Source organism: Barbus barbus (genome assembly GCF_936440315.1).
Source record: "Barbus barbus genome assembly, chromosome: 21".
Taxonomy (NCBI): domain Eukaryota; kingdom Metazoa; phylum Chordata; class Actinopteri; order Cypriniformes; family Cyprinidae; genus Barbus; species Barbus barbus.
The window spans coordinates 17041528-17057940 of NC_136749.1; the positions used below are offsets into that span (position 1 = coordinate 17041528).

Below are 16413 nucleotides of genomic sequence, written 5' to 3' on the forward strand. Positions count from 1 at the left end.
TCTTTCTTATAATGAGGAGTTTTCTTTATTATATTATCAGGATTGTTGTATTACCTTGACATTTTTACTTCATTCTTGCTTTAAAATTCTTTTGAATTTTCCATTTTGAAATGAAAAACATGCACTTGATAGCAGAGGTGTATTTTTGAATGTATTTCAAACAAATACCGCCAACTGCCAAGTCACTGACCCATCTCTCTTTGTGTTTAACAGAGAAACATTCAGATTTGAAATGACATGATGAGAATGCTAATGCACTTTTCCTTTAAAACAATCAGACATTTAATGATCACAGTGTTTAATTCTCACTAGAACTTACATCGTCTCTTTTTGGGTTTTCCAAACTGATGTTTGCATGTGGAGTGAGAGCAGAGGAATTTGTGTTAATTCAGATCATTCTCTCTGTCTGAATTTGATTTGCATGATTGGTTGGTCTTCTCGGCTCAGTGGCTTTGCTGCATTCCTTATTCTGACCCCCTGAGAGCCGGGCTGAGGAAAAAAGAGGTGGAATTTCTCTGTTGTGTCCCTCTCTTTTGCCTAGCTATCTTTGTTTCCTGTTTTCTTTCCACGATAAATGTAGACATTATGGTAATTCATGAGAAAAAGAAGTTGTTTGCTGAACGCAGGTGGACTAAATTCCCATATCACTCTAGTTCTGTTTTTAGTAGTTCCTCTCATAGTACAGTAGGGCTGTTTTTTTCTGTCCATGTTTTGTTTATGAGTGAACATACTTCTTGTTGTAGACGAGGTCATTCTCGTGTCTTTAATGTTTTAAAGAGAGAGTGAAATAAATCTAGATGGAAACAAAAAGCTTTTGAGACATCAGTGTGCTCAGTAAGCAGCAAAAGTGTATTGTGGATATTAATCTAACTTGCTGTTATAGACGTTACAGCCTTTAGCTGATCCCTAGTTTTTAGATATGTTTTATTATGACTGTGTACAAGTCTGATTTGGCAGAGTGACTCCGCAGACTGAGACTGAAGCGAACGTTGTGTCTGTAATTTAAGGCACAGGGTCGTGTGGTGAAATGGCAGTGGAACTGAGACATGCCCCTGATTCCTGTAATTCTCGTTAAGAGTAGATTGAGGCCAAGAGGAAGTCTGTTAAGCGTGTGCTGGGGACGGAGGGGGGTCTATTGAAGTGCTACAGGTGCGCGGCATAAGCACGGATGCTAATTATAACTGGCGGTGACGTTGGCAGTGAGTTGCTATGAATACAGCAGGGTGTGCCTGTGTTCTTATTCCTCACCAAAGGGATCCGGTGTGTGTACCACAGATGGAGAAACTCTTTAGAGGAAATTAGCTGTGTGGATTGTAATGAAAGACTTGTTGAACTGCATAAAATGGCTTTAATTAGCCTGCATTGTTGAGTAGGTTTGAAATAAATTACATTTTAATAAGTCAAAAAGTAAATGTGACCTTTGTTGGTTGCAATCATGGATCACATGTCTTTTTCAGATATTAATAAACAGCAATACAATTTGTTGTTTTTTGTGTGCTGATCAAATTAAGCACAAATAATTGCATGCATTAATATTTGTTTAGAAAAGCTTCAAACATTTGGGTAGACTGGTAAAAACAAATAAAAACACTTTAGTGGTCAATATATTGTTTGTTTTCTTTCCATGCCATCAAACTTAATATCAGTGGCTTACAGTAATCAATTTTGCAATCAAATTTGAATGGTTGTTCACAAAGGATGTGTTTGTTTATTCCTTCTGTGGTGTTTTGTCATTTTTGATCTACAATATATGTGTCAATTGTGGCAATTGCACTGTCTTGTTCAATGACACCCTGCCACTTTGACCACTTTGTTCTGTTTTATTATGTTTTGTACTATGCAGCTGTTTATGAACACTATGATGATTGTGTCCCATGCTGAGGCACCATACTTGTAGTTGCTGGGCTGGACTAACATTAACATGTTAATCTGACAGCCCTACAGTCTAAATTGTAATGGTTTTATCAGTTTTGGATTACAAGCAGAAAGTCTGATGTTTTAGAAAGGCTTTATAGTACTTCAGTTTTTTCCATTGCACTGAGAGCTTTTGGAGCACATCGTTCATCAGTGCTCTGGCTCGGCTTCTGTGCTTTAGGAAGTTCTTTTAGGAGTGCTTCAGTCAAGTGAAAGAGTTTATTTGAGGTCAAAATGTTTTCTCTCTTGTGTTTCAGTCCCATTCTAAATGCTGTATTGGCATGGCATGCATTTAGCACACACTGCCAAAGTATTGAAGTGGAAAAACTAATGTACTAATGTTAAAAATAATAATCATTTAATAAATAAAAATAAACAATACTATAAAACAATAAAATAGAAAACAGAGACATTCTGAAATTCATGTTGATGTTAATGCAACTTAACTTTTAATTTAAATTTGTAATTTAAAAATTGTATTAAATGAGAAAGGAATGCAACATTTTTTTATCCCTCTGTAAACAAGAATTACTGTTTCATAATTTATCTAATTATGCAAATGAGACAGGTTATGAGCTGGATGTGTTCTGTTCTTAGTAAGAGAACTATTTTCACATTTTGTACACCCATCACATAACTGCCACAAACTAAGATTTTAAATTTCTCTTTTTTGTTGAGTGAATGAAAAATCTCTCTTTTCTAAATACTGAATTCTGTTGTTATTTTCTCCACGAGTGGATTCAAAGATGAGAAACGAATGCTCGGTCAACTCTTCTTCCTCAGTGCTGTGCAGTAAGAGGAACTGACTGAGGCAGCATATGTTTGTGTTTATGGTGTGAGGTTTAAAATGGAGAAAAACTTTCACAGTGACAAAATTAGATGTGATTATCACTCGCTAATACTTCCACATTCATCCACAGGAAATTGTGTGTGCGTGCGCGTTTAAACAGGCTTAGCGATGCATGTGTTTATCGGAGGGAATGAAGGAGACCTCCGGTTGGTCTTGTGACTGTGTGAATGTCTAAAATGTCCTGGTTTCCTGTGCAAACTGATAAATGCAAACATATTCTGTGTTTATTTGAATCACTCATAAAGTCTGGATCTTGCAGGGTCAGCACTCATTCATAACTGTGAGCGAATGCATGTGTTTGTGTAACAGACGGAAAGAATCTCTCTGATGGAAGGACACCGATCTGTTCATTTACTTGTCTGACATTATAAACAAGTGTGCTGTGTTTCAGCAGTGCGTGCATGAGGCTGGGTCTCTAGTGCGTGACCGGCAAATATGGGCAGGAAATAGCGTGCATAGATGACAGTAATTTTGATATGAGTTTGAAGGTGAGAGTATTTCCATGCCATCTCTTATGTAACAGTAAATTCTAGCTCACCTTGGCACAATCAGAGCTGCGTTTGCCTAAGTTGTTCGTAGCTCCATTGGTTTCAGTGGGTCTACGATGTACTTAAGCTTATGGTGCTTTTGGGAAACGCAGCCCAGGTCAGTTTCGTTCTCAGTCAAGAGCAACTGTCGTGGAAGCTTCATTAATTGGACAAGACATGGGATTTGGTTCAGAATTGACGCGATTTTGAGATTGATTCAGGGAGTGATTTTAAAATATTTATTTATATATAAATGTGGGGTTTTTTTTATTTATTTTTTATGTGTTTATTCCTGTTATGGAAAAGCTGAATTTTCAGCAGTCATTACTCCAGTGTCATATGATCTTTATAATATTCTGATTCGGTGCTCAAAAATCATTTCTTATTATTATCAATGTTGAAAGACAATTGTTCTGCTTAATGTTTTTGTGTAAACATGATACATTTTTCAAGAACCTGTGATGAAAAGAAAGTTCAAAATAACAGCATTTATTTAAAATAGAAATCTTTTGTAACTATAAATGTCAAATATCACTTTTGATCAACTTAATGCATCCTTGCTGAATAAAAATATTAATCTCTTTAAAAAACAAAACACTTGTTGACCACAAGCTCTGAAGGGTAGCACAATATAATATCTGTAAAGTAATATTTATGAAATTCTTGATGAATACACAATGCAAAAGCCTCTAAGTGCCGTTTGAAATTTTCTTCTAAAATGAGCATTTTTCTCAGGCTCCTGTGTTTATGTTCAGTTTTTTCACTTTAATGGCAATGAAAAGAACCTATTTATTTCCATTAAAGTGAAATTACTGAACCTAAAGTTGTGACGTATTGTCAAGTATGGTGACCCATACTCGAAATTGGTGCTCTGCGTTTAACCCATCCAAGTGCACACACACACAGCAGTGAGTAGTGAACAAATGCACACACACACACACACACACACCGTGAACACACACCCGGAGCAGTGGGCAGCCATGCTGCGGCGCCCGGGGAGCAATTGGGGGTTCGGTGCCTTGCTCAAGGGCACCTCAGTCGTGGTATTGAGGGTGGAGAGAGCGCTGGACATTCCCTCCCCCCACCTACAATCCCTGCCGGCCGGGGGCTCTAACTCGCAACCTTTTGATTACGAGTCCGACTCTCTAACCATTAGGCCACGACTTCCCCCTACACAATGGAGCCGGATAAAAATGCTCATTTTAGAAGAAAATTTCAAACAGCACTGCATCTGAACTCTTCGATTCTTAATATTAAAATACATATATCATTGGTTAATTAGCATGTTTTGTCACATTTTATGAATCCAACTTTTTCTCTCAGCTCTTCTTTAACCACATGTTCTCTCACAACATTCCTGATGGTTTATGTCTGTGAGTTGGAAGTGAAGAGTGCCTTCCTTGTTCTGCTGCAAAATCCCTAAAAAAACATAGGGACAGACCATAAAGAAGACAGATTGGTTGTTAAAGATATGAAAGCAGTTAATCGCTTCTATGAACCGAAATAATGCTCTTCTTTTCCTCATATACAGTAGAGTTCTCTGGGCCATTCTGTCTGACTCTCAGGCCGTGGTGTCTGCCTGATGCCCTGTGGCTCTTGTATGAGCTTGTCCGCTCACCCTGGACATGTCTAGAAGCTCTCTGCACTGTTTCTTTTTCCTCTTTCTGCTGAAATTTATGACTGGAGTAGTGTTAAGATGGAGGAGGGGAGTCCTGCCAGGGAAAAAGCACAGAGAACGGGGCGAGAGAGAGACTGAAAAAAGTTGAAAGCGAAGAAGCTGTGCATGACGTTGTACAGATTTACGCAAGTCTCTCTTTCACTCATTCTGCCAGTCTTATGGTGGAATGTTCTACCAAAAAGAGAAAGAAAGTGGGTCAGAGAGTGAGAGGAAAAGGGTTGAAGATGAGCGAGAGTGTGTATTAGGGTTTGGGTAGGGTGTTGGCTGTAATACGGCACTGAGATCACTGTGGGCTGCACTGAAGAGAATCACATTTCACTCACCACAACTAAACACATGTATGCCTGCCTACACTACAGCAAACTTCAGTGTGATCTTTATTACATTGATGGATCAGGTCTGGAGACTGCATATGGTGTATTTGCATCATATTTAAAAGAAATACCGCAGTTATTACTATAAAGCATGTTTTTTTATAATCTTATGTCATAACATCTATGTTTCCATTCATTTTACTTAATAATATGACAGCAGTAATTTTCTAGTTTCAATTTTCTTCTTCAGTAATTAAATTCAAAGTGGTTGTAAAAGTGGTTGTAAAAGACTGTCACAGTAGGTTGTAACTTCAAAATTTAAGGTAGCAATTACAGGGAAGTTTTATTTTAGTGAATAAAGTTCTGAGTACATTAGTGTGTAACTTATCCTGCACCGCATGTGTCTCAAATTTGCTGCTTTTAATGCCATTACTTTTCTATGTCTACCTGGTAGGTGATAAAAGGAACTTCCCATAGATAAAAAAATGAAGGAGCCTTAAACTTTTACATTTGGCAGATGCTTTTATTGTGGATTCAAGCCAATTCATTTTGCGATATTTGGCAAATTTTGCCATTTAACATGTTCAATTAGCATAAAGTTTTTTTCCCCTCAATAAATCCACTTGCTACATTTGGTCTTGTGTTTTCACCAACTTTACCAGCTCAATGACGCTTAACAGGTAGCCTTGAAAACTCCTCCAATAGTCTGTTCTTGACCCGTGTGCGAGGACACGTTGGCCTCTATCCACTGAACATCCATTCAGCAGGCATTTTGAAAGCCTTTATGTAGCACAGCTAGGACTGTGTGCTGGAACCAAAACTACTAAAAATTTGTACTTGACTTGTTGGAATCATCGAATGACATTGAATTGATTCAGCTGCAAGGTAATTAACATGCTGGATGAACTGGAAAATTAATCTGCGTCCAGACCTTCTGTATGTCAGTCATAATCGCAATCTCAATGAATCTCTTTCATGCTTTAATCCCATTTGTATGTGGCTGTTGTCCCTTAAAGGAGCAGCTCTTTGATTGCATTTACATTTTACGTTTATGCATTTAGCAGACGCTTTTATCCAAAGCGACTTACATTGCATTCAAGTTACAGTTTTTACATTTTATCAGATCTTGCATATTGCATATTGCATATGCCACTATAGAGGTTGTGAGAATAGTTGGCAAGTGACAGAAATTAATGTTAAGAATTAATATTTAATGTAATAAAATATTAATTCATTTTACATTACAATTCAATTTAAATTTCAATTTCATTCCAGTGTTCTGAGTAGGGTTGTCACAGATGGGTATTTTGGCTGATGTCTCTTCCGGATATGTACACATACTGCATTGCAATAATTTCCCAAAATCTCATTTATGTGGAAATTTTGTGTTCTACTGAAGAAACAAAGTCACCTACATCTTGGAACCTACATCTTCATCAGGAAGCATGAGCACTGAGCGCCTGCTGATCGCGTGGAGCTCATGTCTCCGAAATCAGCGACACACATTTTCAAATAGGCGCTGTCTTTATAAATAAACCGCAGATTTGAGTTTTAAACAACTACGTTCTCCTGAAATACTTTTAAAATTGCATTTTGTGACACAATAACAGTAATATTTAAAAATATTTTGCGAAGATATGGTGGTTGATCAGCATGTTCAGCGCCCAAGTCCCGCCCCCAAAAGTTCTGGAAAAAGTACTACCTCGCGAGCAGGGACTTTCTGAGGGGCAAATGTTTGCCTGGAACTTTATTTAGATCCTGGTTCCTGCGGTGGAAACACACAGAGTACCGGCCCAAAGTCCCTAGTTCCTGGGGAAAGTTCCTGCGGTGGAAAGGGGCTTTAGTATCACAATACTACCGAAGTTCTGAGATCTGAAATCTGAAAGCCACTGTAACAAAAATATATGGAAAAATACAAATTACATTTTCTTGGCTAGAAGGCATATTTATATCTGGTAACTTTTTTCAATTTCATTGGCCATTGGCTGGTGTAGCAAAAAGTAAATTTTTCACCCTGGCTAGAAAGTTCTTGAGGTGAATATAGAGGTTCTTTATCTCATTCAATAATGAATGGATGACAAAACATGTTTGATCTGTCACCATTTTGTGATGCTTCTGAAATTTGGCAATTTTATAGCAGTAAGAAAGAGGTTTGTCGTCGGGTTTATGATGGATTTTGTGTGTGAGTTTTATTACATCGGTTGAGGTTGTGGCTTGCGTGCCTTGCATTTGAATGAGGAGGGACATTTTGTTGGTTTTCTCTGGGTTTTACACACACACACACACGCACAGAGTTTCTCCACCCATGGACATAGATGCTTAGCATGTTTTAGCAGTCTGTGTTGGGTTGAGTGCCGCATGTGTCGTTTGAGGCCGAGCTCTCAGACGTTTCTCATGCTCTCTTAGGCGTGGTGTGGAGCCAGATGGACAGAGTCACTCTTGCTCCCTCATCGTCTCAGATGACGTACCTAATGTTCCAGTGCTGTTATATACACACACTCTTCATAATAGTAAAGGCCCCAGGATGTGTGCGGTTTCACATGCTCAACTGTGAAATGCTGCACACTATGGTCTCTGTAACAATTCTTTATCTTATGTAAGCAAACCAAGCAGGCTTCGTATAACACTCGGCTGAGCACCAGCATATTACACAGCACCAGTATTACATGGCATGTGCGTCCATACGCTCCATAAAACCCTTGTAAATTCCTCAGTCTCAGTCACATTAGAGTCAGCACTTATGATGTGCCACATTGATAGGTGGGCTGTGATTTCCTTCAAAATCCTGTCATGTTACCTTTTCTGACGTGCAGTCAGAGGAAATGCACTAATTTGAAGATTAAAGGATGTTTCTGTCATTTCCCTTCAAGTCGTACCAAACCAGTGTGGCTTACTTTATTCCGTGGAACAACGCAACAAATAATGAGACAGTTTGAAGGTTATGGGTTTGGGGTTTTGGGGTTCTGTCCTCCTCTGTCTGTGTTTTCTGTAGGGTATTGATTGACAGGTGTCATTGTGAATGATTTTCTGTCTGGGTTCATTTCCTTTCTGAAACTTTGACAGCACTGTGGTTGCTGATCTCATAAAGAAAGTATCACTGTGAGTGAGAAAGCACAAATTTTCTGGTGTACGTGAAAAGAAAAAAATCCTGAATAGCATGCCATCCATTTCCTTATGGTATGATGATGACTGCACCGATGATCGGATCTATTAGCAGGAAGTCAGTGTCAGGCTGTGCAGTGGAACAGAGGCTGTATCCTGTCATAATGCCCTGATGCCATCAAATCTGAACATATGATGATGTGTCAGAGAGACACAGAGTGAGATAATGGAAAAAATATTGCCCAGAAATATTTTGTTTTTGTCGTTTTTTTTTTTTCTCTTTTGGCATGCATGAAAGGTGTATTGACAGAGCAGAGTAATTTATGTTCCTCCAAGCAGTGATTTATTTAAAAACATCACGTCTCATAATTTTCAAACCTATTGAGTAGATTAATCACTGAATTGCTCCACTGACATCAGCTCTAGAAAAACAGTGTGAAAATAATATCGCAAACATGACTCAATGTCAGTATGAATGTCCTGTTTATACACTAGAGAACTGAATAGAAATTCTGGTGTCAATTTTCAAAGTAGCTTTTGCAAATACTGGTAGTACTGATAATATATGTAATTTTTCAAGATTATTTGATAAATAAATGAAAGAAACAGCATTTAGTGTTGACATTAAAACATTATTGATGTTTTTACTGTCACTTTGATCAATTTAATATGTCCTTGCTGAATAAAAGTAATTTATTTTTCAATTGAATTTCTTTATGTATGCATAATTGTAAAATATGGTATTTTTAATGCCCAGTACAAAGGATGCACAACATGCAGGACATATTGATATTGGATATTTAATTGTGCATTCTTATTTCACCTGTTTTTATATTTCGATTGCCTCCGCTGTCTAATTCGGAAAAACAGTGCTGCAGACATCTGTGTCAATCACAGGTGTTGCTTTCTGTGTGCGATTATGTGTGTTAATAGGGCAGCAAGTCAGATGACCTGAGGGGTGCAGCCCTCTGAGGGTGATAAAGTATTTAAGAGGGAAGAACAACTGCTTTTGTGATCAATTTAGTCCAGGAGCCTTGCTGCTGAAAGTGAATTGATCTTCATTGAGAACAGTCAGCTCAGTGTTTTTTAATTTATGTGTTTGCAAGAGGGTTAATGTAAGTGCCTTTGTGCGAGTTCTTTTGTGTCCAGTGAAGATAAATGGTAGACGTGCTGAGTGAGTGGGCTCTCTGTCTGACTGAAACAACAGAAATACACAGACAGAGAGCTAGCATGTTTTAGTATGTCCATGTGTGGTTTTGTGGCTGCCAGTTTACCCTCTTCCTTTCATTCCAGGTGTGCTCACAGAGATTTTCATAATACTGTTTATATTTATATTTAGAGATTTGCTCATCATCATTTGAGAGGGAAAGAGGATAAGGCCATAAAGAGAGGAGGACTTGTTGTATTAGTGGTGTCGTTAGCCTTATTACTTGTGAACCATATCAGCTCTTTTTAGCTTATGAAATTGTTTTTGTTTAAAGCGACATCCTGAAATCATGACCTTCCTTGCTTTTTTGAAATAAAATAGCGTAGTCCACCAGTGTAGTAGACATTCACAAAACAAAACTCCATCTCAATCCACAGTTTCTAGACCATTTATGAAAATGAGTATGCAAACACAGATCATTTATCACGTCATGGTAGTTTTCAGCATATTCAAATATTCAATATTCAATATTTGAATATGTCAATTTAGTATTCAGCAACTGGACTAGCCAGGACAGATGGGTCATTCTGTGTCAAATCAACTAAATTTTGGAAACTTCCCCATCTCAAATGTTTAAAAATAAATAAATAAAATAATTAAAATAACTAATAAATAACTGATGTATTGTACATCCCTATTTTTTCATTAATTTATAAAATATTTGATACAGTATTTTTGTCCATTATTTTTGTTTAAAATATATCTTTCATTAGTGCTGTGTTGGATACATCGATACGACACAGAGATTTGATGATTCGAGTATCGATAGAGCTGGCCCTGTATCGATTACATTTAGTCATTTGGCAGAAGATTTTATCCAAAGCGACTTACAATTGGGGAATACAAAAAGCGATTCATCTTGAAGAGGCAATCAGACAGAGGAAGTGCTCGTAACACCAAGTCTCAGTCATTGTTCAAATAAGTACAAGCTAGTAAGGGAGGGAGAGAAGGATAGAGGGAAAGATTAAGGTTCTTTTTTTTGAGTATAGGATGAAGTCAAGTACTGCCGAAAGAGATGAGTTTTCAGTTGTAGCTTGAAAATGGACAGGGATCCAGCATTCCGGATAGGGGTGGGAAGATTATTCCACCAGCCAGGAATGGTGAACGAGAATGTTCTGGAGAGTGATTTTGAGCCTCTCTGTGATGATACCACAAGGCGTCGCTCACTAGCAGATCTCAGACTTCTGGAGGGGATGTAGGTTCGTAATAGTGAGTGGAAGTAGGAGGGTGCTGAGTAGAGATCGACCGATATATCGATTTACCGATATTTTCCCGATATTTAAGCATTTTCCATAATCTGATATCGGGTTTGTAATATCGGATTCCCCGATAAACACCGCTATCTTGTGGGTGTTTTGAGAATTGCGTGCATGATCGCAATTGCAGCGCGTCTGAGGGGAGACGAGACAACAACAACAACGGCGTGCAGGTACTTGATTTGCTGTAGTTAGTAAACTATTAAATATTATAGTCATTAATGCACAAATTAGATGTATTACATAAATGCCTGATATATATAGTTTATGCAACTTGGCTCTAAGAAATATGATAAATAAGATACTCTGTCAAGCCCTGTCCCTATAAAGATATAACTTTGCCTGAAATAACACAGCCATGAATTAGAGCATGTTGGAAATAAAAGTGCTGAATTGAATTCTATCTCTGTGGTCTATTAGTCTCGTGAAGTCGGAGTCACGTAGATAATCCGTCAAGTCCTCTGCCGAGTTCATGCCGAGATGTCCGCCAGGCAGCCTGAGATCCGTGCAGCTACCGTTGGGTCATCTGGTTGAAAAGAGAGATAGAGCTGTGTGTTATCGGCGTAGCAGTGATAGGAGAAGCCATGTGCATGTATGATGGGACCCAGCGATGTAGTGTATGTGGAGAAGAGGAGGGTCCAAGAACCGATCCCTGAGGAACTCCAGTGATCAGTTGATGTGGTTTGGATACCTCCCCTCCCCAGGCCACCCTGAAAGATCTACCGGTGAGATAGGATTCAAACCAGCGAAGTGGAATCCCAGTGATGCCCAGTGATGAGAGGGTAGACAGGAGAATCTGATGATTGACAGTGTCAAAAGCAGCAGAAAGATCCAGCAGAATGAGGACTGATGATTTGGAATAGGCCTTTGCAATTCGCAGGGCTTCAGTGACTGAGAGTAGCGCAGTCTCTGTTGAATGGCCACTCCTGAAACCTGACTGTTTAGCATCCAGTTTGTTGTACTGTGAAAGAAACCGTGAGAGCTGGTTGAAGACAACTCGTTCGAGTGTTTTCCCTACGAATGGAAGGAGAGAGACAGGTCTGTAGTTTTCTAAAAGAGAAGTGTTTAATGTAGGTTTTTTGATCAGTGGGGTTACCTGAGCCTGCTTGAATGCTGTGGGGAAGATGCCTGTGAGGAGAGATGTGTTGATAATGTGTGTGAGTGCCGGTAAGAGTGTGGGAGAGATTGTTTGGAGAAGGTGTGAGGGGATTGGGTCGAGAGGACATGTTGTAGGATGGCTGGAGAGGAGAAGTTTGGATACTTCTGCCTCAGTGAGGGGACAGAAGGAGAAGATGGGAGTTAGAGCAATGGATGTGGTTGATTGGAGGTCCTGTGGAGTTGAGAACAGGTGAACTGGTTGAGAGAGGCTGTGTATGCATGTATGAATTACCACTGTTTTGCCGCGTTTCTCTATTAACAGTGAAGCTGTGGCTTTAATTCCTTTAGAAACAATGATGTTACCAGCTCCTTGTTGAGAAATATAATGTAGCTCTTGAGCGATTAACCTATTTAATTAATAAAATTGCAGGACAGCGCTAAAAAGTTTGTTCCTGAATTTCATTGGCGGCCGCAACGTAATCTATGTGAATGACTGAGCGTGTGTGTGCGTTAGGAAGACAGCGCATTAGTTTAGAACTCTTCTAATTTTTATTTTTTAAACATAGAAAGCGTGTTAATTTGAGCAATGATAACCTACCAGCAATGTAAATATGATTTTTAAAAATATATTAGAATGAGTACACTACAATATGAATTTATTAGAACGAGTACATTATTATTTCAATTATTATTTCAACTCACCAACAATCTCAAATTGTTGGTGAGTTGTTTACTTTGTACATTGGGGCATTTTAATATCCACTTGATGACAGCTTGCATTTGCAAGGTATTTATCTAAAACTAAAGAAAAAATAAATAAAGAAACTTTGCCAAAAAAAAAAAGCTAGCAGAATATATGAAATATGTCTCTATGTGTGTATTTGGTGTGTTTCGGTGTCTTGTGAAGGATATAAAGGCTGTTTGTTGCTGTAGTGACCTGCCCACAGTAGATGAGAGTCTTTAATTGGGCCTTTGTTCACCTAGCAGCTGTTGCCATGGTTCCTGGGAAAGGCTCTAGCACTAGCAATGTCAAACACCTTAGAAACACAATCAGGTTTTTGGAAGTTTGTCTAACAAACACAGTCATTGCGTTGTGTGTGTGTGTGTGTGTGTGTGTGTGTGTGTGTTGTGCGGTGGACTGTGGAAAGGTCTGTACAGTGTGTGAGGGTTTAGAAAAGTGCTTTTGATGACCAGCACCTCGCTCAAGACCTCGCTGCTACTGTGTGTGCGAGTGTCACTCTCTCCGTCTGATAGAGATGTTGGGCTGCATGTTGATCTTTTATTCATCTTCGCTCAGAATGCGGTGTAGGAGAGTAACCCGGAATAACCGATTCTGACTCCATCGGCTCTACAAACTCGCACACAGTGCACAAACACTTGAGTTGAGATGCAGGAGAGGGAGGTAATGAGGGAAAGGAAGAGAATATATTAGGCTGGAAAGAGGACGAGGAGAGGCTGTCTGAAATAATCTTCTAGTCGTTTTCGATCATGACTTTGCTCTTCATTTGATAGATTTGCGCTGTATGTGGCTGATTCGTTTTCATAGTGATTTCTGATTTCTGAGTCTGAACCTTAATCACCGATCATAGTGCTCATTCTGCTTTAGGTCTCCTGAAACCTTTTGAAAAGGAATGTGTGATGTCTGATAAACAGGTTTTAGAGATGATTTTTTTTTAGATGACATAGAGAGACATCAGTTTTTGTTTTTGCAAAAGAAAGTCTCAGACTTTGACTGAAATGCTGCACCTGATGTGGTCGATGTTGTCCTTTGTCATATTATGATTCACAAGGGTGCGATTGATTGTATAGATAGTGGTGGCACAGGGGTGGACATTGAATTTATTTGCTAAAAACTGGCTTACTTATTGATAATTTCTTGTTTCAAGTTCATTTTGTTTTGGATGTGACTAAAAGTGAGGATTTTTGAGGGGCTGAGTTGTTTACTTACATTTACATTTAGTCATGCTTTTATCCAAAGTTACTTGCTTTGTACAGCAGAGAAATGTTATCCACACATACTGGTTTTCACATACCATTTATACCATTATCCATTTTCACATACTGGTGAAAATGGATTAGGCCCTACATCCATTACAATGTACATTACTTTCTGAGTAAAACTGATAAACAACATGGTATTGATATGATATAGCCTATAATTATTTAGTGTAATAGTTTGTATTTGCACAGTATTTGTTAGGTGTTATACAGTAAATGTGGCTTTGGTTAGACCCGAAACTTATTGCATGTGTTTTATTTGTATTTAACTTTATCGCTCTGTTTATATGTAGATGTATAGGGGTGTGTGTGTATATATATATATATATATATATATGTTAATGGATATGTGTATATATCATATATATGGGGAAGTCGTGGACTAATGGTTAGAGAGTCGGACTCGTAATCCAAAGGTTGCGGGTTCGAGTCTCCGGCCGGCAGGGATTGTAGGTGGTGGGAGTGAATGTCCAGCGCTCTCTCCACCCTCAATACCACGACTGAGGTGCCCTTGAGCAAGGCACCGAACCCCCAACTGCTCCCTGGGCGCCGCAGCATAAATGGCTGCCCACTGCTCCGGGTGTATGTTCACGGTGTGTGTGTGTTCACTGCTGTGTGTGTGCACGTTGGATGGGTTAAATGCACAGCACGAATTCCAAGTATGGGTCACCATACTTGGCCGTATGTCACTTCACTCTCTAACACTTGTCTTTGTATGTTACAGGGAGCATGCGTGAGTAACAGTTTTCTGTGGCGGGACCTCAAGCTCCTCCCCTCATCTGGAGCCCCTGCGCTGTAGGACACGAGACTGTCTTCCTTCACACACTCTGACACAGCTCAACAGGTATGCACTGAATATACAGCAGACAATTATGTCATTATGTGATTTATGTGATTATGGGTAGTCTCTTTATTATACAAAGTGTGAATTAATGTCAGCTCAGTTTTACTCACAATGCATGATTAATTTAGCATGACAATGGAGTTTGCATACTTGCAGTGCCTGAAAGCGAAGAATATTATTGCAGTCTTTCCCAATGTAATGTGATGGATTTTTTTTAAGTTTACGATTTATGCAATTGGAAACATTATTTTTCCAGTTTTAAATAATCAATATTTCCAGTGCACTGTCATTTTACCGCATCTCAAGTAAAGTTGTGTTTATTGGCTTGCTAAGGTTTACTTCACAGCTAAAATTTTATATATTAAAAATCCACACAATTACAAAATATTCTTTAGTTAATTTTTTTTTCCAACTTAACAAATTTACAGCTTAATTTTAAATGATATGCCATCTTATTTTGTGTTAAGAAAATAATGCCTCAATGTGGGTCAGTCGTCATTAAAAAATGTACATAAATCATTTTCACACAATGAATATTAAAATCACTATTTATTTACATTATTGTAATTTTACATCTGTAGGAAGTAATACTTTATACTTTTGTATGGATTTTCATGTTTTAAGATGTAAAGTGGCGCAAGAGCCAAACAACAATAAAGCAATAAGCCCCAAGAAGCCATGGTTTACAGTGAATTTATAACAGTAACCCCCCCCCCCAAACTCCCTTAGCTGTTATAAATTCTCTGTAAACCATGGCTTCTTGGGGCTTATAAAACAGTTATTCCATATACGTAGTAAGGTTTCACAAAATAAAACTGAGGAAATAATGTGTAATGATATTAATAAAAACATTATTTTTCCACCAAACAATGTAGTTCCTCAGAAACGGTTGTGGTTGCTGAGCAACACACAAAGTGGTTGCTGAGCAACACACAAATGAAAACAAAGGTGTATGTTTGCAGAGTAATTTACAACAGTTTCGAACGTGGCTCAGCCAATCAGAAAAACTGGAACTATCCGTTTTACAAAATGTGTTTGAATTCATTCAAAGTAGCAAAATATAATAATAAGGGGATGATAAAAAGGTTTCAGGTCTATTTTAATGAGATCTTTGCCTAACAAATAGAAACAAATGAAATCAAAAGGTTCCCTAAGTTGAAGAAACACCAATTTGAAAAGATTTACTTTCAGCAGTTTGTTTATAATGTGAGTGTGTGTGTGTATAGCACTCTAAACTTTAAATGGACAGTAATGTATATTGATCTGGGTTACACCACAAAATGTCTGAATGATTGTGAATTGAAGTATTTAATTGTACTTGCTGTTGCTGCCAGGCTGTGCATTGGTAATCAATTTGTGTTTGTTTTCTGCATTGGGTGCAGTTTTTGCATCACAGCTCCCTCCATCTCCGTCACCCTGTTGCTTGTTAGCTGTGCTGGTTTGAAAGAGCCTGTGCTCGAGGCATGTAATCGTCTGTGAGAGGAAGAGGAAGTTGCAAACACAGGCTTGGGGGAAGCGCAGTTGTACCTCGCAGTTGTCTGATTTCTACACCAAATTTGCCATTACAGTGTGTGGATGTTCTGCATCACAATGAACCTCCCTCAGTTTCTTTGAGCGGTCATTAT

At 38.5% G+C, this 16413-nt stretch overlaps 1 protein-coding gene across 1 annotated transcript in view; it reads left to right on the plus strand.

The window, feature by feature from the left end:
• The window catches only part of LOC306887451 (polypeptide N-acetylgalactosaminyltransferase 1-like), a 103938-nt gene that overhangs the window by 23819 nt on the left and 63706 nt on the right, over window positions 1–16413 (plus strand). Inside the window, exon 2 of the mRNA XM_079445176.1 lies at window positions 14669–14788. The gene's annotated coding sequence lies outside the window, so the exon portion shown is untranslated. The remainder of the gene's footprint in view (window positions 1–14668; window positions 14789–16413) is intronic.